The sequence below is a fragment of the Clupea harengus genome, unplaced genomic scaffold, assembly GCF_900700415.2.
Source record: "Clupea harengus unplaced genomic scaffold, Ch_v2.0.2, whole genome shotgun sequence".
Taxonomy (NCBI): Eukaryota; Metazoa; Chordata; class Actinopteri; order Clupeiformes; family Clupeidae; genus Clupea; species Clupea harengus.
Genome location: NW_024880023.1, coordinates 1 through 23,831, shown reverse-complemented (window position 1 = coordinate 23,831; position 23,831 = coordinate 1). Strand labels below are relative to the sequence as shown.

Genomic DNA, 23,831 nt, shown 5'->3' with positions numbered 1-23,831 from the left:
GACCTGCTGATAGGTGCCAATGCTCCTTGGATATTGGAACCCTGGGAAGTCATAAACAGTTGTGGAAATGGCCCATATGCAATCAGGACGTTGCTCGGATGGGCCATCAATGGTCCCTTGACTAAACACGACGAACCCTTGGAGCGACAACTGCCCTCTGCTACAGTGAACAGGATTTCAATTTGTAAATTGGAAAAATTGCTGACTGATCAGTACAACCATGATTTTAATGAAAACTTCAGAGAAGAGAAGGAAATGTCAAGAGAAGACCACAGTTTCCTGGAAATAGCAGAACAATCAGCTGTTCTCCAGAACGGGAGTTATTGCCTGAAATTGCCTTTTAAGAAGAAAGAGGTATTTTTACCTAATAACTTTGCGATAGCCAAGCAAAGGATTCAGGGCTTAAAGAAAAGGTTTCTGAACAACAAAGGCTTCCACACAGAATATGCCGAATACATGAACAAGCTCTTCAGAAAGAACTATGCTGAGCAAGTACCATGGCAACAATTGTCTGGTGAGAGTGGGAAGGTGTGGTACATCCCACATCATGGGGTCCACCATCCAAGAAAGGGTGGCCTTCGGGTAGTGTTCGACTGTGGGGCCCCCTTCCAAGGAGTGTGTCTGAATGGTCAGCTCCTGCAGGGTCCCAATCTCACCAGTTCATTGTTAGGAGTGCTTACTCGCTTCAGAGAGGAGCCTGTGGCATTCATGGGAGACATTCAAGCCATGTTTCACCAGGTCAGAGTTGCTAAGGAAGATCAGGATTTCCTTCGCTTTCTCTGGTGGCCAAATGGGGATACCACTAAAGACCTCCTGGAGTATCGAATGACCGTACATCTCTTTGGCGCCGTTTCCTCTCCCAGTTGCGCGTCTTACGCCCTAAGAAAAACTGCAGATGACAACCAATCCCAGTGTTCAGCCGAAGTGCTACAAGCTGTTAAATACAACTTCTTTGTGGATGATTGCTTAAAAAGTTCAGCTACAGCACAAAAGGCCATCCATATGATTGAAGAGCTCACTGCTTTATGTGCAAAAGGGGGTTTTCTCCTGGAAAAATGGATTAGCAACAGTCGCAGTGTTTTGCAGGCCATTGCAGCTGATCAGAGGGCTCAAGATATAAAAGCGCTGGACCTGGACTGTGACCAGTTACCAGTGGAAAGAGCTTTAGGGTTGCAGTGGTGTGTAGAGACAGACTTCTTCAAATTTAAAATGGAGATGAAACCACAGCCCCTTACAAGACGTGGTATGTTGTCACTTACCAGCTCAGTGTATGATCCCCTGGGTTTCCTGGCACCAGTCACTCTACAGGCTAAAATGATGCAGCAGGAACTCTGTAGGAGGAAATACGGTTGGGATGACGACCTACCACATGACATCCTACATCAGTGGAAAGAGTGGCTGAAAGACTTGGACCTGCTGGCAGTATTCAGTGTGACCAGGTGTATCAAGCCCGAAGGGTTTGGTATGATCGAACATGCTCAGCTACACCATTTTGCAGACGCCAGTGAAGGCGGGTATGGAACTGCAACATATATTCGCATGTTAAACAAATGCGGTGACATTCAGGTTGCCTTTCTTCTTGGCAAGGCTCGAGTGACTCCACTGAAGGCTGTTACCATCCCCCGGTTGGAGTTGACTGCAGCGGTCCTTGCCGTCAGAGTGGACTTGATGTTAAGGGCAGAGCTTAAACTCCAGCTTGATGGTTCAATCTTTTGGACGGACAGCACTGCAGTGTTGAAGTATATACACAATGAAGACCGGCGTTTTCAGACATTCGTGGCAAATCGAATCTCAACCATAAGAGAAGCATCTGAGCCATTGCAGTGGCGGCATGTTCGCACCAAAGACAATCCAGCAGATGAGGCATCAAGAGGGTTGAAAGTTGCTGATCTACTGAAGAACGACAGGTGGCTGGAAGGGCCTGCATTTCTTTGGAAAGGTGAGAAGAATTGGCCCAACTTAGCACTAGACACGTTAGTGGACGCCAATGATCCAGAGGTTAGACGGCAGGTGACCATAAATGCCATTAAGGTGGATAATAACCCCAGTCCTGCTAGACAGCTGATTGGCTACTTCTCTGATTGGAGGCGCCTTAAAACAACGGTTGCTTGGTTCCTCAGATTAAAAGCTATATTGCTGAAACAAAGTCGCCTCAAAAGGCAGTTGGAGGCTGTAAAGGCAGACAATCTGAAGACCACAGGTCACCCCAGTGCAACGCAAGTCACAACTCCAAAAGCCAAAGTTACCTCGGCCAGTTGCATTCTTACAGTAGACGAGTTATCAGAAGCAGAAATGGCAATCATTCGCTACTGCCAACAACTGAGATTCAGTGAGGAGATTGCGGCCCTTACCTCGTGCAAAGCAACAGTGAGTCGCCAGAGTTCCATATACAGGCTTGATCCAGTCCTGAATGATGGGCTCTTAAGAGTTGGAGGGAGATTGAGTAAGGGAGCAATGCCTGAAGAGGTTAAACATCCACTCATCCTTTCAAAAGATCAGAATGTCTCTTCACTCATTCTCAAGCATGTTCATCAAAATCTGGGTCATAGTGGACGCAGTCATACACTATCTGCTGTAAGGAAGAAGTTTTGGATTACCAATGCCAACTCGGCTGTACGGAAGGTCATCAGTGAGTGCGGGTTCTGTAGGCGCTATAATGGAAGAGCTATAGAACAGAAGATGGCTGACCTTCCAAAGGTGAGAGTCCTCCCTGACCTACCACCCTTCACCAATACAGGAGTGGATTACTTCGGTCCCGTCGAAGTGAAGAGGGGAAGATCAACCTGTAAGCGCTACGGAGTCATATTTACCTGTATGGCAAGCAGGGCTGTCCACTTGGAGGTAGCGGTGTCTTTAGAAACAGATGCTTGCATTAATGCCATGCGCCGTTTCATCAGCAGGAGAGGCCAAGTGGTACAACTGAGGTCTGACAATGGCACCAACTTCATTGGGGCAGAAAGAGAACTGAGGGAGGCTGTTGCTGCTTTAAACCACGACCAGATTCAAGGAGCCCTTTCTCAGGTCAGAATTCATTGGAGCTTCAATCCACCAGCAGGCTCTCATCATGGTGGTGTTTGGGAGCGGATGATCCGGCTAGTGAGAAGGGTCCTCAGCTCTGTTCTGCGCCAGCAAACACTAGATGACGATGGGCTGCATACAGTGCTTTGTGAAGTGGAGGCCATTCTCAATGATCGCCCAATTACCCAGCTCTCCAATGATCCGAACGACTTGGAGCCGCTCACTCCTAATCATCTTCTACTTCTAAAGGGAAAACCAGCCTTGCCACCTGGAGTTTTCAGGCCTCATGACCAATACATGAAAAGACGATGGAGACAGATTCAGTACATCTCAGATCTTTTCTGGAAGCGATGGGTGCGAGAGTACTTGCCCTTACTCCAAGAGAGGCAAAAATGGAACCAGAAGAAAAGAAGTTTGAGCAGGGGTGACATTGTAGTGGTGATGGACTCTTCAGCCCCTCGAGGTTCCTGGCCATTGGGCAAAATTCTTGAGGTCTTTCCAGATAAAAAGGGCCATGTACGTTCTGTAAGACTACAAACTAAATCTAACGTAATTGAAAGACCAGTAACAAAGCTGTGTTTAGTGCATGAGGTTTGAATTATTAAGTCCTATCATGTTTGGGTTTATTGCAACATGTTTGTTTGTTTTGTTCATTGAATTGTTATGTCTGCCTGCCTGCCATTAACAATTAGGGGCCGGTATGTAGCAGCCAAATGGGTTGCTACAGCCTAAATGTGTTGTCACGCAATGTGTAATGTCCCTGTTTGTACACTGGGTGTTGCTGTGCATTGCACAGGTGTTTTTAGGCATATAGGTAGGAAGCCTACTGTTGTGGTTAGGTGTTGACCCCGGAAGGGCAAATGGTTTTGACCGCTATACCGCGAAGGTTTGAGTAACATGTCGTTGCTCTGCGTTTTAATGGACAATAAATGGAGAACTGTTTAAACGAACGCAATGCGTGTATGGACTTTATCTCGCTGACGGTAATCACCTCTAAAAGATCTAAGCGCGTCAACCAGGTTATTCCTGGGGTACAACAACCCAGTAGCTCAGTAGTGTACTGTGCTCCCACACCTCCAATAGGAATCATACAAGTATTTTCTTAGATGTGTTCTTTGGATAAATGTTTTAGACGTCATCATTAACTGAGCTCATTTGGCTCAGTTACCTTGAGTTTAGCTGAAAGCATTGCCCCAAATCTGTTGGATGCGTTGGATCCATGGATGCGTTACCTTCAATGTAGCTATGATTAGCATTCCCTCAGACCTACCTTGAGTTTAGCGGTTACAACCCGCTCCAGCTCTGCCTGGGCTCTCACTCTTTCCCCCTCCATCTTCACCTCCAACTGCCTGATGTTCTCCTCATTGCTTCTCTCCAGGTCCCACATGGCTTGCTGCTGGAGGTTGGTACGCTGTACTAGAAGTTTCTGCTTCTGCTCTGCTTCCTCCCGCCTTACCTTCTCCTCTAAGAGAGAGAGAGAGAGAGAGAGAGAAAGATAGAAATATGTGACTTCAGTAGGTTCAATCAGCCTGGGGAAACATTCACATACAAGGCTGGTAGGTATCTCCTGAACACCTTGAACCATTTAGTAAAATCCATAGATATTATTATGACGGTTCTCATAATATTTATAATAATGGTGTAAATGTTATTACAGGTGTAAAAGGAAGTTAATATATTTTAAATTATGTGTTTACTTCAGCTTACCACATGTATGCTGTGTACATTTACCACTTGTTGTTTCCCCTACCCTTCTGCCACGCAACCTTACTACAGCTTACCTCCTTTAAGTGGTGTTTTGGAGTGTCTACGCAGAGGGTCCTGTGCAGATGAGAGTGTTTGTCATTAGTTATTGTTTTACTTCATCAGGCAGTTGACTGAAAGGGAACACCTGTACACATAATTTCAAACACTCAAAATGAACACGGAACCTCCAAATACTCTTGGCTAATTTTATTTCAGGTTCAGTCAAATAGTGTTATTTGCAGGTTTAATTGACTCATTCATTTGATTAGTTAAACCATTTACTAAACAGGCAAGAGAGAACGGCAGTGGCCAGAGGCAGAAGACACTCCACCAAGCGTAAAAAGCCCAACTCACCTCCTGCTCCCCCCAGCCAGTGTGATCAGAGGTGTCAGGGGCGTGTTTGGAACAGTAGGGGGCGTTTCTCCACTCCCCCACATCCCCACAGTCACACACACTGCCACCTACCGACACGAGTGTCTGAGACAGAGAGGGGGCAAGCACAGACATTTGGTAAATAAACAAAACAAGGCTGACTTCAGTCAGTTTTTTGTGGCACAAACGACAAGCACAGACATTTGGTAAATGTGAAATTGAAGTCATTCTTGTGCAGTAAACAGGCGGCAGACGTGCAGCATTCTGTAAATCTCCCCACACTGTCAGTGTGTTTACATGATGGTATAATTCGAATCTTTGCTTAGTCGGACTATGCTTTCTTTCGAGGGTAGGTGCTATTATCCCAATGTACATGGCAGTGAATAAATCGAATCATTGGCCGAAAGCATGTCATATCCGATACGATAGGTGGCGCTGTTTTTATTACAACTAGTGGTGATACAGCCCTTTCCGCTTGACCTCTTCACCACTACCAATAACAACAACAGTTGATTGAGCATGAATCGCGTCTGTTCATCGGTCCAGAAATGCGTGTTGCCTCTTGGGTTGTTTGTTTGTTTGTTTGTTTGTTTCTGCCAGGCCGATGTGTTTATAAGTTACATTATTCAAAGGTGAAAGATAAAAGGCGAGAGAAACGCATGCACATTCACACACACACACGCGCGCAAATAATGGGTTACAGCCAAAACGCATTGCCCTTCTGCCAGTTGCATCAAATTGTTTAAGTACTTCTTCGCTGTCGATTTCCAAATCTGTGTGAATATTCATAAGAGCAAGTCCAGTCAGTCTTTTGTCAGTCATCGTACTTCGTAAGATATGTCTTAAGACGCCCCATTGTACTGAATGACCGCTCAGCAGACGCTGTGGAAACGGGCAAATGTGCCGAACTTTCCAGGGCTTGATAAAGCTCACTGCATTTGGGCTGTAGGTCATTTAGCTGTTTCCAGCTCTATATCTGCATCGTCAACGCTGGGCATTAGTTGTCCGTACTCCGATTTTATAGTTTCCCCATCGTAATAAATATGCATTCATGATATTTTTCTATGACCGAGTTTGACAGGTATTGGTCAGGTAATAGTCGAGTGACAGCTGATTTCACAAGCATTAACTTTAAACCAGAATATTATAACGTGTCGGCATAGTCGCCCCGTAATGCCGTGCAGCGGGCGCATACTGTTATACTTTATGTTATGCATGACGTTCCCTAGGCTATATGTTCCTTACCGTTCTAATTACATGTCGTTGTTCTGTGTTGGGACAGAGCTTATACAGGTGGGTGACGGTAGCACAGTCTGTTCGTGGGCATAAATCCCGTGCCATTGTGACAGTGTGTTGTGTTTAATAAAAAGCCATAACAAATATACCACGCTTCCGTGATTTGTTACAATATAATGGTCTTGCTTCTATAATGTATAAACACGTAGGTTACAGGGTGGGTGTGGCAGAGAGAGAGAGGGAGAGCGATGATGCACACGGATATATCAGATTTAGCGACCGGAGCAAAGTTATGTTGCTGTAACGTTGAACTCTTTGCAATCAATAAATACAGTACTTAATAGGCTAATTGATACAATATCTCCTCGTTTGAGTGTGGTTGTTTGAGTGCAATGGGAGTGTATGATCGTTATTGTCTATAAAGCAGTGTTTCTCAAACTTTTTCAGACCAAGGACCACTTAGCCAATAAAAATTCGCGGACCATTTAACTAAATATCCCCGGAACAACATGCCTCCTACCCAAGACCTGGCGCCAGACAATTGTTAGCGCACACATGATTTTCGCGGGCTCTCCTTTTGTACGTACCAGTAGGCTAGTTATAGATATGACAATGCGCAAGGCAAAGCATCTGGAACCCTGCTCCATGTCGCAATAATGTCGTAGAAATGTCGCAATAATTTACTTGTGGCCGTCGCGGACCACACTTCATCATATTTGATAGAATGAAGAACAAATTAGTTGTGAATACTATCACCGAGTTTGAAAGGTATTTGGTCAGGTAACAGCCCTTTAACAGCTGATTTGCTTTCTGATTTGACAGTACTGCTGTGTGTTTTAAGCAAATAAAATGTGGACTGTTTACAAGCGGGCACCTGCTATCGTTGATTATACAGTAAATACGTTGTGAAATGAAACAAAAACACATCACAGTTAAAGATGTATTAGTATTGATTGATTCACATCGATATGAATGGATGACATGACTAACAAGTGGTGGGAAATTAATATGAAAGTATTTGTTCGGTGAATTAGCGCGCTCTGTCCAAACAGTCGCAGTCAACGTTTTTGTCAACACTGGCACCACATAAGTATCGTAATTTGAACGTCCTTATACGTTTTTAAGGAGGGGTTGTAAAGGTACTCATATCTTCGGACCTCTTCTGTTATGTTTGTTCATAGTCAACAAGAATAAGCTTGTGAGACAGTCTGCAGGATATTCATAAATAAACGTGTCATTAGTATGAACAGCTGAGACAACCTATCGTCTCTTTCGTCTTCCGGGTCACGACCTGGCAGGGAGGGAGGGAGGATGGCGGCGGGATCTCAAGCATGCGCAAAGACGCAAAGTCCAGTTCCTTATCCAATTCACCGTTACATGCCGCAATAGTCGAACTATCAACTGGATCGGATCGAGTTATCCAGGGGTGTTAGTCCGACTATGTGCGGTCCGACTACGATCCGACTAAGGTGCTTACATGAAACGGATAATGCGATTTCAGTCCGACTAAGGCAGTTATTCGAATCCATGTAACCACGGTCTGTGATGCTCTTACATGCTTTTAGAGGTGGTGCAGCATTCTCTAAATCTCCCCACACTGTGATTATCTTCCATGTTTGTATAGGTGGTGTAAAAAATACAAGTTTATCCAAACAGAACATGCGCTAAAGAAGAGCAGAACTCCGAGGCATCATCCGCTGGAAACACACCTTGTAGGCATGACCTCTGTGCGTGCTGTTCTGGAAACAGTCCTCACACAGCACAGAGGTGGGTTCCAAAGCACAGTCCCTGTGAAGACACATCATGACTGGGTACAATAAATGTTGAACAGCAGGATACTTCAGTACAACACACAATATAATTAATAGAACCACACACACACACGTACACGCACAATTTCATCATAAAGGTGAATGTAGGGCATTAAGTCATCAGGCGACCCATGAAGTGCAATTAGGGACTGTGAGAAGGTGAAATTCCCTCCACTTCTCACTGTGACTCATGAGGAGTTTGGCCCTGGTGTGGGGTGGACTCCCCCACCACAATGGTTGTGTCCGGGCTCCCCCTACAACAATGGAGGAGTCCAAGGACACTTGATTGGACTAATTTAGCCAAGTGGCCAGCGTATGTAAAGGGTGCCTGATGAGAGGACTGGGAGAGAGACTTTGCCAAGACAGGCATTCAACAGCACGGCTGCAGAACTTTGGGGGAGAAACAGGTGTACCTATTTCCCTGTTTACCGGTGTTAGGTGAAGTCAGTACGTGTCTAGATGTGTGGACACTGTTAGCTTTGTTTTGTTCCCTTGTTTTGTATGCCTTGTTCTGTGTGCCTTGTTATTTTGGTTTAGTGTATGTAGGACAAACACTCCACCACTGACCCAAAACAACTACTAAAAACACCTTTTTAAAAGTACCAAATCCATGGGATTTATTAATGTAAAACAAATACAACAACAAGACAACCACAACATAACTAGACAACAAAGTCCCAGGCTGAGAGGCAGCAAGACCAACAGTGCCCAAGCTAAAAGCTAGTGATGTTACAAATGACACCGGGGCTTCGGAGCGTGTGTCGCGAAAGTGAAGCACTTCCAGACGGAGCGCATATCGAGGCTTGTATCGTTTTGCCGAAATGACGTCACTGGTGACGTACGAAGCCTCATTTGAATCAAGTGCTTCACCAAGTGGTTCGTTGGTTCACTTCTGGCGGGAAGCTTCGAGTTCCATCTCGTATTCGTGGTTGTTGTCAGTGGTTGGAGACGTAGCGATAGTTGGAGATTTAGCGATAGTTGAAGATTTAGTGGTAGTTTTTAGATTGTTTGCTGTTGCTGTAGATTATTTGAGATAGAGTTATGGAGCCAGTTAGGAAGAGGAAGTTGCACAAAGCACTTCGCCCCTTTTTCACTGCCCTGCACTTTCACTGACCAGTATTCCAAAAGCACTTTAACTACCCTCTGTTCCAAAAGCATACAGAAGAGAGTAAAGATAATTAGCAGGCGTTTTTATCCAAAGCATCGGATTAAAATGTACTTTTGCCAAGAATCAAACCTCACTTGACCCGCACAGGAGGCGACGTCGCTAACCATTGTGCCACCACATAATTCTTAAACGGTATGCCAAACAATCATTAGAAGAAATAGAAAAATAAAGCCTTTATTGTCATTGTATTCTCATACAACGAAATTTGTATTAATCGAGGTACGTTTTTTTTCACCATACGTTTGTGTGCATGTTATTTTAGTAGGTCTTGCGCACCACAACTAATTGAACAAATTCACTGTCCCGAGAAAATCTTTTGTTACGGCCCTACTAATAAGGCCAGGGGCTCCGCCCCTTTTGTGTTACGGCTGTTGTCTATCTGTCCTGCAGGGTGCTGAGTGCCCTTAATGGGCTGGCCTATAAGAGGCTGGGGTTTTGCCATCGACGGTCTATCTCTCTGCTCCAGACTGCGGAGTTGCCGGTGTAGGGTACGGACTGTTCCAGTGGTGAGAGCCTGGGAGAAGACGTCCGGCTACGGAACTCCACACTCAATATTTCCTCCGTCCTCGTCGCGTTTTACATTATTGTTTGTTTACCCCTACACACATTGCACGACACTTTCCTTTTAATACATTATACTGATCGTTTTCCCTATTGTAAATAAACCCTTTTTAACTATCACTACGGTGTGGTCGACCCAATTTATGTCAGGGCTGCCTTGAGCCAGGCAGTCGTGACACTTTCCTACACCGTATTTTTATTGACGAGCAGGTGTCACTAGAGAGCGAACGAAGCTTCGAGTAGTGAACCTTTTTTCAACACGTTTGGCTGGAAAGCTTCAAAGGTTCATGAAGCTTCATTTCGCCATCACTACCAGTCGGTCCCTCACAGGGACAAAATGGGACCTGTAGAGTATAAGTATAGTGTGTATGTGTTACGCCCCAACTTTAGTGGCCCTATGGGGCGAACAAACACTCCACCACTGACCCAAAACAACTACTAAAAACACCTTTTTAAAAGTACCAAATCCATGGGATTTATTAATGTAAAACAAATACAAGAAAACCATATCAAATCATAGCTGTACAACAAAATCCCAGGCTGAGAGGCAGCAAGACCAACAGTGCCCAAGCTAGAAGCCTCTCTCCTGCAGCAGGAAACTGGAGTCTTTATCTGCTGCTTGATCACCTGGCCAGGTGCATCTCATCTGGCAATCAGGGGTAGCACATTATGGGTGGAGCTACAGAGAAGGAAAGTGATAAAGAAAGAATGTGGCTGTACCAGCCCCACCCTTAAAACAATGAATAAACAGTGAGTCACATACAATAACACTAACAAGTTCACTGTGACTGAACCACTGTTTAACCATTGTACTCTAAAACAAAAATAGGGACTGCTTCTTACAAAAAAGGTGTTAATTTAAGTCAGAAGGGAACCACAAAGCTTGCCGTTATGAAAAACAAAGTTTAACACAGTGTAACAAGGTCTAAGTTCATTCAAAAAGGAAAAGGGCCAAAGAAGTTGCTGCTACTGGATGCCAGAATAGCAGCCAAGCAACAAGTAGGTCCCACTCCCACAAGACACAAAATGGCGAATACCATGAGGTGAACAAACAAAACCTAACAAAGTTACCGCATTTACCCACAACCATACAAAGCACCATAGGTGACCAACACAAAGTGGAGTGCAACAGCCACAAACCAACAAGGGTCACGACAAGTAGACCACCTACAAAGTTGCTGCTATCCCAACAACAACACACTGACCCATTTAAAGTGAACTGCCACCACCACAACACAAAATGGACACCACGTGGTCTTCAACCACATACACAAGTTACTGTGATGGATGCAAGAAACCAGCAACACACAAAGTGACCTTATGTAGTGGGTGTGGCCTTCCAATCCAAGATCCACTGATCTCTGGAGCGACCACCTTCCATAAACAAAAAGGGCACAACACCAAATGATAAGCTGCAATTAAAACACGTAAGAGCAGCAACACCCAAGTGGCCCAACCAAACATCGACTGCAACAACCACAACACACAAATGGGCCACACTGTAGTCATCACTCCACACAAATGTTGCCAACTTACACCTAAGCTGTAACCAAACAGTGACCCAACAAATGTGGAGTGCAGTATCCACAACTCAAGGTCACGCACCACAAGTTACTGCTCTCAAAACGATTTCAAAATCACAGCTTCAAAAGTCAAAATGGCCGAATAAGTAGTAGAAAGTCACTGAAAAATAGACACATTGCTGTGAAAAGTGCAAATGACCGGACTCAACCTGTAGAGAGGCACCCCAACCTGCCTAAAGAGGTGGCTAACTAGCCTAGCTAGTCTTCAGGCTTCTTTAAAATGTTAAACTTTGGAAGCAGGCAGCAGGCCTAAAACAAAGCCTACTGCCACATAAAAAAGGCAAAATAACAAAGTAGCAAGACTCTATTGTCTGCCCGACGGCTACCTAATTAGGATGCTCTCAAAAACTCCAGGTCACTGAGGTAACTACCAGTCAAAAGCACTAAACAAACAACAACAAATGATCCTATGGGGCGAACAAACATTCCACCACTGACCCAAAACAACTACTAAAAACACCTTTTAAAAGTACCAAATCCATTAGATTTATTAATAAAACAACTACATGACAACCATATCAAAACATAGCTGTAAAACAAAATCCCAGGTTGCAAGACCAGCAGTCCCCAAGCTAGAAGCCTCTCTCCTGCAGCAGGAAACTGGAGTCTTTATCTGCTGCTTGATCACCTGCCCAGGTGCATCTCAAATGGCAATCAGGCGTAGCACAACCTGGGCAGAGCTACAGAAAATGGAAGGTAAGTGATAAACAAAGCACACAACACATGTGGCCGTAGCAGTGCGTGTGTGTGCGTGCGTGCGTGAGCACAGTCCTGCATCCATGTTGCCTCCTGACCTGCATGAGTAGATGGTCTCTCCTGTTTTGGAGACTCTCCCACACAGCGGTGTGTTCTTCTGCCAACTCTGTAAATGTAAGAACCGTTTAAATGTCTGTGCTGAATGGGTACATGTAAGAACAGTTTAAATGTCTGTGCTGAATGAGTAAATGTAAGTTTAAATTTCTGTGCTTTGTCTAAATCTTTCAAGCATATGCACAATCAAGAGCATTGTTAGGTCTGATCACTCGGGGCTATAGCTTAAAGCTAAGCCCAAGTATTTGCTAAGCCTGAGGTCCTCCGGCACTGAACTTCTAACAGTTCCAAAAGCCAGGACAAAGAGACATGGGGAAGCAGCTTTTAGTTTCTATGCCCCCAACCTTTGGAACACTCTGCCAGAATACCTAAGAATGGCTGAAACGGTTGAAACCTTTAAACATGCACTTAAGACATACCTCTTTGATCTCGCTTATCACTCACTGTAAAATGTATTTAACATTTATGGAACATTTATTTATTTACTTATTTCTGTCTCTTTTCAAGTGTTTGTACCCCCCCCCCCCCCAGCAGCTGTCTCTTAGTTTGACGATAACTGTGCTGAGCAGTCCTTTATGGTGCCAGTGCGGTTAGTACGTCATTTCCTGTTCATTTATCTCTGGCAAAATCTGTGTCTTTTTATAAGTGTTTTGTAACTTGTAAAATGTATTTATTTACCATTAATGTAACATTTATTTATTTACTTATCTGTGTCTCTTTACAAGTGTTTGTAACCCCCCCAGCAGCTTAGTTTGACGATGACCGTGCTGAGTAGTCCTTTACGGTGCCAGTGCGGTTAGTACGTTTATTTTATTTTATTTATTTATCTCTAGAAAATCTGTGTGTTTTTTAGAAATGTTTGTAACCCCCCCCCCTTTTCTTTCCTACTGTGAGGCGCATTGTGTTACTTCCTTGTATGAAATGCGCCGTACAAATAAAGTTTGATTTGATTTGATATTTTCGCCCTGAAAATAGAGGTGGTTCTAGCAAAACATCAGACAGGCTGTGCAACAGAGTGGAACTTGACTTGCACCCTCAGAAGGAGGGGGGAGTAATCAAGCGAAAACAAGCGTCAAAAAGCCCAACTCACCTCCTGCTCCTCCCAGCAGCTAGGGGGCGCTACTCCATCCCCCCACATCCCCACAGCTACAGACACTCCACCAAGCGTATAAAGCCCAACTCACCTCCTGCTCCCCCCAGCCAGTGTGATCAGAGGTGTCAGGGGCGTGTTTGGAACAGTAGGGGGCGTTTCTCCACTCCCCCACATCCCCACAGTCACACACACTGCCACCTACCGACACGAGTGCCTGAGACAGACAGGGGGCAAGCACAGACATTTAGTAAATAAACAAAACAAGGCTGATTTCAGTCAGTTTTTTGTGGCACAAACGACACACGTGCATTTTAGGTGGCCACACACACACAGAGGTCGCCGTGAATTTTTTTCCTGCATTTTTCCCATCCCGGACTGTCCAGGACCCCAGGAGCAGTGGGCAGCCTTTAGGCGCCACGGGGACCAAGTCAAGTGATCCTTCCGTCTTGGTCTTGTTCTTCTGCATGTTTTTCTTTTGGGGTTCTTAGTGGAGGAAACCCCTTGTGAACACGGGGAGAACATGCAAACTCCACACAGAAAGGCCCGGGAGATAGCCCACCTGAGCACTGAAGGCCTGGGAAGAACCTGCCCCCCAGTACCAACAGCGCCCCATGCGGGAATCGAACCCAGGACCTTCTTGCTGTGAGACGGCAGTGCAAGCAGTGTCAAATTGAATTCATTCTGGTGCAGTAAACAGGTGGCAGAGGTGCGGCATTCTGAAAATCTCCACACTGTGATGTTCTTACATGTTTTACATTCTGTAAATCTCCCCACACTGTGATGTTCTTCCATGTTTGTATAGGTGGTGTAAAAAATACAAGTTTATCCAAACAGAACATGCGCTAAAGAAGAGCAGAACTACGAGGCATCATCCGCTGGAAACACACCTTGTAGGCATGACCTCTGTGCGTGCTGTTCTGGAAACAGTCCTCACACAGCACAGAGGTGGGTTCCAAAGCACAGTCCCTGTGAAGACACATCATGACTGGGTACAATAAATGTTGAACAGCAGGAAACTGCAGTACCACAAACAATATAATTAATAGAACCACACACACACACACACACACACACACACACACACGTACACGTACTATTTCCTCATTAAGGTGAATGTAGGGCATTAAGTCATCAGTCATGAAGTGCAATAAGGGACAAATATGAGACCTCATGCACATAAGTATAGAGTGTGTGTGTGTGTGTGTGCATGTTTGTGTGTGTGCATGAGCACAGTCCTGCATCCATGTTGTCTCCTGACCTGCATGAGTAGATGGTCTCTCCTTTCTTGGAGACTCTCCCACACAGCGGTGTGTTCTTCTGCCAACTCTGCACCCAAAACAAAGGCCATCATCAGTGCAGACCTGACATCATGTGACCCCTAAAGCTCATGGGTTCCCCAAAGCAGCTGGAATAAGGGCCTGTTAGCCACGGTACCGTGTTTCTATAGTTCAATTAGAGTTCCTTTAGCTAAACTAAAGTTCCTGTAACCCAACCGATCACTACTGTGCTGGACGTCACTTTGGATAAAAGTATGTGCTGAATGAGTAAATCTAAGGGCAGTTTAAATGTCTGTGATAAATGAGTAAATGTAAGGGCAGTTTAAACGCCAGTGTGGGTGGGTATTACACAGTGTATCGTTGACGTGAACATATAGCAACTTCAGAACCATCAGAAGACCGCCGGTTATTTTGGTGACTACACTGTACTCCAGTGAAGTTATTAAACATTTTTCCCACTTAAAAAAATTAAATAAATAAATCGCCCAGTGCATTAGCTTTTTGCCCAAACGAAGTGTTGTAGTATAATCAACAGGAGATCACTGATGTGTGAAGTATGTTTGGTGATACTGCACTGTCTAAGAGTGAAGTTATTGGATATTTTGTAGTAGATATTTTCGGTGTTCTTCTGAACTTCTGAACGGTGTTCAACTTGGAGAACAGCCGGTTTTAAAAATGAAAATTAGACTGTATATTCGCTTATCGCTTATGGAACTTCGAATCTGTGAGTATCTTTCTGACTTTACCGACGTAGTTTGCATAAACATAAATGATCAATATAAATGATCTAAAGAATGTTCTGCGCTGTTCAAGGCAACAGCCAACTCAAAATTAAACTAAAGAAAGCTTTAGTTGCGAAGGACGTAGCCCATGTAGGGCTAGCACTGCTTTAGGTGGTACATGTGGTCACTGAACTTCTATGCGGCTGCTTATGAGGTGCTAACAAACCGAACTAGACACCGTCCATAAACCAAAGTCACAATCTTGATTTAAAACAACAGAATGTATGCATCGAATTCGTAATGAGAAACAAAACAAATTAGGATCTCAACAAGCCTTACCATTGCAGTTGTTAACCTCGCCCTTTCCCATTCGAGGCACAGCCCGACCGTGTTCTGTACTGTTTGTGGTGAGTGGTTTAGCTTTCGTGACCAAAAAGTGAAAGTAAAATTGGCTTCATCTGGCATATTAGTTTAGCCTGCCCCCTAGTGGACAGTCTGTTGGAAGTCTTTTTCAGGGGATTACAAAATGCCATGCACCGTTATACATTACTCACGTTTAAATGGGGAACTACCATTTGACAAAAAGAAGTGCAGAAATGTGTAGATGGCTTCAGTACAGCATGAAGTGAAGTGAAATGCACGGGGAAAACACAGGGAAGAATAGGCTGTAGTAGTACTCTTGTAAAACAGCAGTTTAAAAAGCCCAGTGCAAGCTTGTGTGTTGTGGTGATGGAAGTGGCATTGGTTTGTGTTTGTGTGTGTGTGTGTGTGTTGGGGTGATGGAAGTTGCATTGGTTTGTGTCATCAGTTCTGTTTGCCTTTAAGTAAAAATGGCTTTTTACGCCTGGGGTATTCGTCGTACGTGGTTTAGTGACAAGTTCAAGTTCAAGTTCAAGTATTTTTATTCGTCACATACAACAAATGTAGTGAAATGTAAAAGGGTCTACGCTCCACACTGCACAAAAATAAAATAAAATAAAATAGAATAAAATAAAATAAAATAAAACAAAATAAATGTAATTTAATTTAGTTAAATTTAAATAAATAAATAAAAAAAAGATTTGAGATTAAGTGTCTCACTGCCTGTGGGTAGAAACTCCTCCTTAGTCTCTCAGTCCTTGAATTAGTTAACTCAGATTAAGTGGTAAACCTCCTAATAAAATAACCCCCATTGGTTCATTCTCCTAGCAAAACAACGTCACAGGGCTCTTCTATTAGGAGGTTTACCACAGAAGTGGCTATGGACAATGAGAGAAAGTGAGAGTGAAGAGGGAAAATAATGAAAGAAGGAGAGAAAAATGGAGTGAAGAAGAGAGATTTGACTGAATGAGAGAGTATGAGAAAAAAGTAGACTGAGAGGGATAGAGAGAAAGATGGAGAGATGAAGAGAGTAAAAAGTAGAGTATGGAAGGTGTCTTAAGGGTTTGTGACGTGACGCCGCCTCGAGTGGCAGCCTGTCTTAGCAGCTCTCCATTTATCTACTCCCCCCCCCACCCCCCCCTTTTTTTTTTGCGACTTTAATTTGTATACTTTTCTTAGTTGTTTGTATTGGGGTAGTGCCAGGGGCGTTTCTAGGATTCAAAGAAAGGGGGGGCTTAGCCCCAAGGGGAGTGGCATGTTTGCACGCGGCAATTTTTTTTTTTTAAGGCCCATTTGGGGCCGCTGAAATCCATTGTTTCAGACAGTTCATAGATTGGTTTAATCAGAAAGAGTGTGATTTTGCTCTGTAGTTTTGCTTGCATTCAGTATATGATAACACAAGAGACAGAATGACAGGGTCATAGTGAAATTTGACAACACAAATATACCAGCTGTGGTGAAATGACCTGTTCTGAGCACCAAAGCTGTCCTGTGGGTAGCTCTTCAGCTTAACCGGTCTGGGCCCTGTGTCTTTTTCACCTAAATCATTAGTTGCTGCAGTTGCTTGGTCTGTCTCTTCCTCGCTCTGACTCTCTGCCTCAGCCTCTCCTTCTGCATGACCCTTTAAGATAAGTTCAAACATTGAAACATTAACTGCTCGAAATCCAGAAGCCAATTTTATGACTTGGCATAAAAATATCATGTAATAATCTAGTTTAGGCTAACCCTTGGAGTAGCCTAGGCCTGACAACAAATGCCTATACAGTTCTACCACAGTAGAAGAAAATTAAAAAAAAACTCCACTCATTTCCTTCTAGACCTGTAGACCACTAACCTCCATCACACCGGCTCCTTCAGCCCTGTCAATCTCCTGCTTCTCTCTCTCATCTGACTGGGCGGAGCTGCCACCTCTCCTAAAGAATGTTTTATATCCATCTGGTCAATGAATTGGATGATATACCGGTACAATAGCGTTATGAGGGACACTATGACATTTCGTTTTCACTAGCATTAACTGATTATAAATAACAACATTCTATAGGGACTGATAATATTGTTTTGAAATACTAGATAGATATATCAATGCAAAGAATAGAGATGTCGATAGTTATTTCTTGTATTTCGAATTCGCTCGTTCACACTCTTGCTAACTAGTGACAGTTTCTAACAAAGTAGCAAGCTAGCTTAGTTTTAACATAGCCCACTACAATATTCGCTTTCATTTGCCTCATATCAAGTAAACCTAAAGCAGGTAACACTCGTTAACAACTACAGATAGCCACATTCTGTAACTTCTTGTTCTTACAATTTCACTCCGTGCATCATTTACTTTGAACTCCTTGTCTATAATACTGGCTGTCGTTGACGAGAGACGGTACTAGTGCCCGGGGTTTATATCGTAAAGTATGATGAAAGGCTATTGGATTATAATTTGAAGGGGGAGTAAACATACAAACCAGAACGCACGCACATACGTAGCATGTTAGAGTTATAAATAACTTGTCCGTGTGAGAAACAATAGTTTAATTTTTTTTTATTTAATTTTTTTTTTTAAGCCAATAATGCCAAATGATTTGGGGGGGCTGAAGAACAGCCCCCTTCAGCCCCCCTAAAATAGGCCTAACGACGCCCCTGGGTAGTGCGCTGCTCTACCTTATTGTGGATAATTTTTCCGTGGTCTTGCTTGGCCACTTGGACGTGACTTTTGAGACCAGCAGGAGCAACGGACACGACCGGCATTTAATAACTGAATTGGTTGCCATGGCGCAGCTCCTGCTAAAAAAGAAAAACCAAAACAGCTCTCCTGTTAAAAAGGAGTTTTCATAGTCTTGCTTGGTCAGGTGGACATAATTTTGAGAACGGCCAGAACTACGGACACAACCTGCATTATTTTAAAATAACTTAATTGGTTGCCATGGTGCCGCCGCGAGTGGGGGCCTGTCTTGGTGGCTCTCCTGCGGGTGGACCATGGCCTGGTGGCCTGGACTGCCTCGCCGGCTGACCAGAGTGCCTGGGACTGCGGGCCGACCTGTCGAATGTGCTGGTGAGCAGCACCGGCGCCCCCCAGGGAACTCCATCGTTCTCCATCGTCGGCTGCATCGGGGAAGACAGCGAGGCGGAGTGCAGAGCTCTGGTGGAGAGTTTTGTGGGGCAGCACCGTGGCACCGATCGCCTCCAGCTCAACGTCGGAGAGACCAAGGAGCTTGTGGTGGACTACCGGCAGAGCGGGAGGAGGAGCCCCCCAACTCCTAACTGGATGGTCTGGCTGGAGACAGTCGGGGAGGAGAGAACGCGAGGAGGCTGGAGTGTTTTTATTTTTATTTTGTTGTTTGTTTGATTCCTATTCCTATTCTTATTTTTGTTGTATGTCTGATTCCTATTCACTTCCCTGCACTCAAAGCACATTGTGTCTATGTATGTAATTTAATTTAATTTAATTTAATTTAATTTAATTTAATTTAATTTGATTTGATTTGATTTGATTTATTTTATTTTATTTTTGATTTATGTTTGATATGTTAATGCCTTTTTTTTTAGGTTGTATAGCCCTTTTCACTCTGGCAGGGGTGTGCTCCACAATTATTTACTTAACCCTAGGGACAGAGAGCTGATAGAGGGTCAAAGGGACGGAGAAAATAGTAGTAGTAAAATAGTAGTGTCAGACACATGGGTGGCAATAGAGGACCCAGGGAAGCCCCTCAGACTCGGGAGTTGCTCTGTGATTTCTTTAACTCCCCAGAAGGAAGTGTACATAATGTGTAAATAATAGTGTACATAATAGTGTAAATAATTTTGTTTAATAAGTTTGGATTAAATGATGAACATTGTACATATATTTTTTTGTAAATATATATTGACTATAGACTGAGCAATCTCTCTCTCTCTCTCTATCGTGCCCCCCCCCTCTCTTTCTCTGTCTGTTTCCCTGTTTCCCCCTCTCTCTCTCTGTCTGTTTCCCTGCCTCTCTCTCTCTCTTTCTCTCTCTCTCTCTGTCTGTTTCCCTGCCTCTCTCTCTCTCTGTCTGTTTCCCTGTCTCTCTCTAGACATTTTTGGTTTTGAATGTATTTTCATTAAAGCTTTCTTGTTGACAACGTGATTCATTTTAATATCTGTTTCCACTTAAAAATACATTCTCAGAAAAAGCACTAGACTAAGTAACACAATTTTAAAGTAATGCTACTCATAATGATTTGATTAAAGTCCACTATTGGCCAGTTCAATAGCTGCTTATAGAAGTTACTCACCAGTTATCCCAATATGGGGCGCCGTTTGTAAAATGTTGCACGTTCGAAAATCCTGCTCAGTTTTGCTACATTTAGCATTTTCATATGGAACAAAAAGCACGACAATATTCGAATGTCACTTTTTCAAGCATTTAGAGAGAAATTCATGTAAATTCATGCGATAACTTTTCCAAGGATATTTTTTGGCAGTAACACAAAGTTGTTAAATAATATAAATATTTCATCTAAATGTTAATGTTAAATGTTAAATATAAATGTAAATGTTAAATGTAAATGTTAAATGTAAATGTAAATGTTAAATATAAACGTAAATGTTCGATGTTATATATAAATGTTAAATATAAGTGTTAAATGTAAATGTTAAATGTAAAAACAAATATCAAATGCTAAATGTAAATGTTAAATGTAAATGTTAAATGTAAATGTAAATGTAAATGTTAAATGTAAATGTTCAGTCTACATGTCAGACTTGACGACAGAACATTAGAATATTTACGGTAATTCATAGCTTTCAGTAACACTACCAGGGATACCTTGCGGGCAAAATGTGTCGACCAACAGTGGTGCAACCTACTCAATTACGATCGCCATCAAACACAGATCATACCACAATAGCCAGACAGAGATATCTAGAAAAAAATTACATTTTGGGAACCTGTGATCCCTTTACTGCACCCGCTGATATTTGTATTTCTATAACGTCGTAGAAGTCCCTGCCTGAGCTCCAGTTTGGAGATATTTACATATATCTAATAGAAAATCCGTCCCCCTACACACCTCAAAAACTGAAAGCCTACCAAAAGCACAGATAGTAATTTAATTTTCAGAAGGGGATGGGTTAATAATGATGTCGTCTGGAAGGTGAAAACTAATAAACATCTTCATTATCAGAGCAAAGATGATTGCCATTTAATAGCTAGCTACCAGCTAGCGAGCTACATGCTGTTAGCTAGCAACCTTTAGCCTACCCAACACTGTTCTTTATCATTTTACACAATTTCCTGGTTAACACAAGTACAACCACCTGGTCTGGCGAATGACAACTGAACTTATCTTCCCAAGTATTTTCTACTGGCATTGTAGTATTACCAGTTGGATGACAAAATACAGTAGCCTAGCCTAGTTGCTTAGGTACTTGTCGCAATCTCAGAGCAGAAACTGGGTAATCCAATTTGAATCGTGTTGATGCTTTGTTTCTTGACTTTAATTCTTGATCTATTCCCGTTTTAGGTAGTTATTCTGATGAATGAGGCGACCAAAACAGGGTTAATGCTTTTATTGCAAGCTCCAAAAAGAAGGCTACTTTACTGCCTGCCTGAGAAAAGTTGACCCAGAAGACGTCTACAATCAGCTGGAAACAGCCGGGCTTGTCTCCTCGCCGATTTGAACCATAGATATATATAAAGGCCTTTATATATATCTATGATTTGAACAGCCAACCGAGCAACAACTGTCTGGCATTTTACTACCTATGTCAGACAATTTTAAAGCGGATATATTTAATAAGCTTGAATGAAAGATGGTCAGTTCCAGTATAAATTCCAGTGGTAGACAGCTGTGGAGTGTATTTCTTGCCCGCAAGCTGGTAATTCTGACGTGACGTGAAAACTATGAAAGCCAATTACCGTAAATATTGTAAGGTTCAGTCTTCAAATCTGACATGTAGACTGAACATTTAACATTTACATTTAACATTTACATTTACATTTACATTTAACATTTATATTTAACATTTACATTTAGCATTTACATTTAACATTTAACATTTATATATAACATTGAACATTTACGTTTATATTTAACATTTACATTTACATTTAACATTTACATTTATACTTAACATTTACATTTAGATGAAACATTTATATTATTCAACAACTTTGTGTTACTGCCAAACATTATCCTTACATGAATATCTCTCTAAATGTTTGAAAAAGTGACATTTGAATATTGTTGTGCTTTTTTCCCCATATGATAATGCTAAATGTACTAAAACTGAGCAGGGTTTTAGAACGTGCGACATTTTACAAACGGCGCCCCATATCCCAACTGCCTCCGAAACAGCCCTCCATCCGGCATCTCTTTGACGTTTGTCCTTATATTTTGGGTCACTGTGGTCGTAAAGCTGTCCTCGTTTTTCAATTTTATTAATTAATATAAAGTCATCCATTCTTAAACACTGTCAACTATCTTACCTGCTGTCTATCTACTTACACTGTCTACTTATACTATCGATCTTATCTACACTTTATTATCTTCAAACCGAAAAGTAACGTTTAAATCGTTAAAACCGTTAAATCTCCATAGTAACAGCTCTCGAGGGTTTGGGAAATAATCAGATTTATTGCTTCCCTCATTATTCACAGCAAAATATATACTAATTTTCATTACATTTCATAGATTTATTACCATACTCTATGTAAAAAGGCCCACGCAAACCTCGTGGAAAATAATAAAAATAGAAGCCAGTCTATTTCTCAATTTTCTGCGCGAAAATTTTGGCGCGTACAACACTTAAAAGCTGTGCAATATGAACATTATTATTTATTTCCATAACTTCATAGACATTGCTTAAGCAGTTTAACTTTTTAATATCTCCCCAGCATGTGAAAGCAGTGCTGCCTCTCCCCCTTTCCTGTAAAGCCTTGTCATGCCACCCACCCATAAACCTGAGGCTGCCCAGTTCAACCCCAATAAAAACACACCATGTGCTGTAGGGGTGGGAATCTCTTGGCACCTCACGATTCGATTCGATTCCGATTCAGAGGTCAACGATTCGATTCTAAACCGATTCTCGATTCTAAACCGATTATCGATTATCAATTCTAAACCGATAAAACGGTTATCGATGCATCTCAATTTTTAAAACATTTGAGTTTGCTACTTAGAGTCTCAAATCACTTCCTACTTTGTGTTTGATAAATCAACAGATCTATTTTTTTATTAGAGAAAAAGTTTTTCCTTGTCACAATTATGACTTTCTATGAACAATGCAATAATCGATGCAGCTTGCATTTCAACACAAAATGAATATGTAAAAAAAAAAAAAAAAAAATATATTAATTTTTTTTTTTTATTAAAAAATCGATTATGAACTTTTCTGAATCGAGACAGAATCGTTCTAAAGAGAATCGAGAGAAATCGAAAAATCGATTTTTCCCCCCACCCCCTAATGTGCTGTAGATAAGACGCGCATTGAGATATGAAGGATTGCAGTACTATTAGAATGGGTTTGAGACCTTTGATCAAGCTGACTGTCCCTGAGATATGTGGCCTGTTGTAGATTACTTAGAACCATTTTCTGAAAATAGGGCTCACTATCTACTAACTAAGGTCCATGTCAGTCTGGCACAAGGAAGGCATGCACCCAGTACTGTTGCACAGTTGCCATGGCAGCTACGCTCATCTCCATGTGTTAAACCTATTATAATACGTTCTTTGAGTGGTCCCCTTCAAAATGACATCAGATACAAGTCTTTGTCCCACTCAATTCGTCTGTAATCTTGTGCAAAATGCACATGGAAAATGCCGTTCCCTTTGCAGATTTTTTACAATTGCTTAATTTTCATATTTTGAAATCACTATCTACTAACTATAGGGTCAGTTTTCAACCATGCCAACTGTCTGTCACGGACTTCAGGCTAGAAACAGACTTCTCCAGTCCATACAGGATGAGGCCAGACAACAAGTGAGGGGAGTGAGGAGTTTAAATAGTGTGGTGGAGGGAGTGACAGGTGTGCCTGATTAGAATTCGGGGACTGGGAATGTGACGGAGGCAGGTGAGTTGAATAAGGAGGGGGCGTGGCAGGAGTAGGGCTCAGTGCAGGTGT

General features: G+C 42.6%; 1 long non-coding RNA gene across 1 annotated transcript; it reads right to left on the bottom strand.

Annotated features, from left to right (window-relative positions):
* Positions 1-14,170: 14,170 nt before the first annotated feature.
* Positions 14,171-15,795, bottom strand: LOC122131131. Its single transcript, XR_006152021.1, has 3 exons — positions 15,737-15,795; positions 14,657-14,724; positions 14,171-14,364 (listed from the first exon to the last, which is right to left on the bottom strand). It is a non-coding gene; the product is annotated as an uncharacterized LOC122131131 (long non-coding RNA).
* Positions 15,796-23,831: the final 8,036 nt, after the last annotated feature.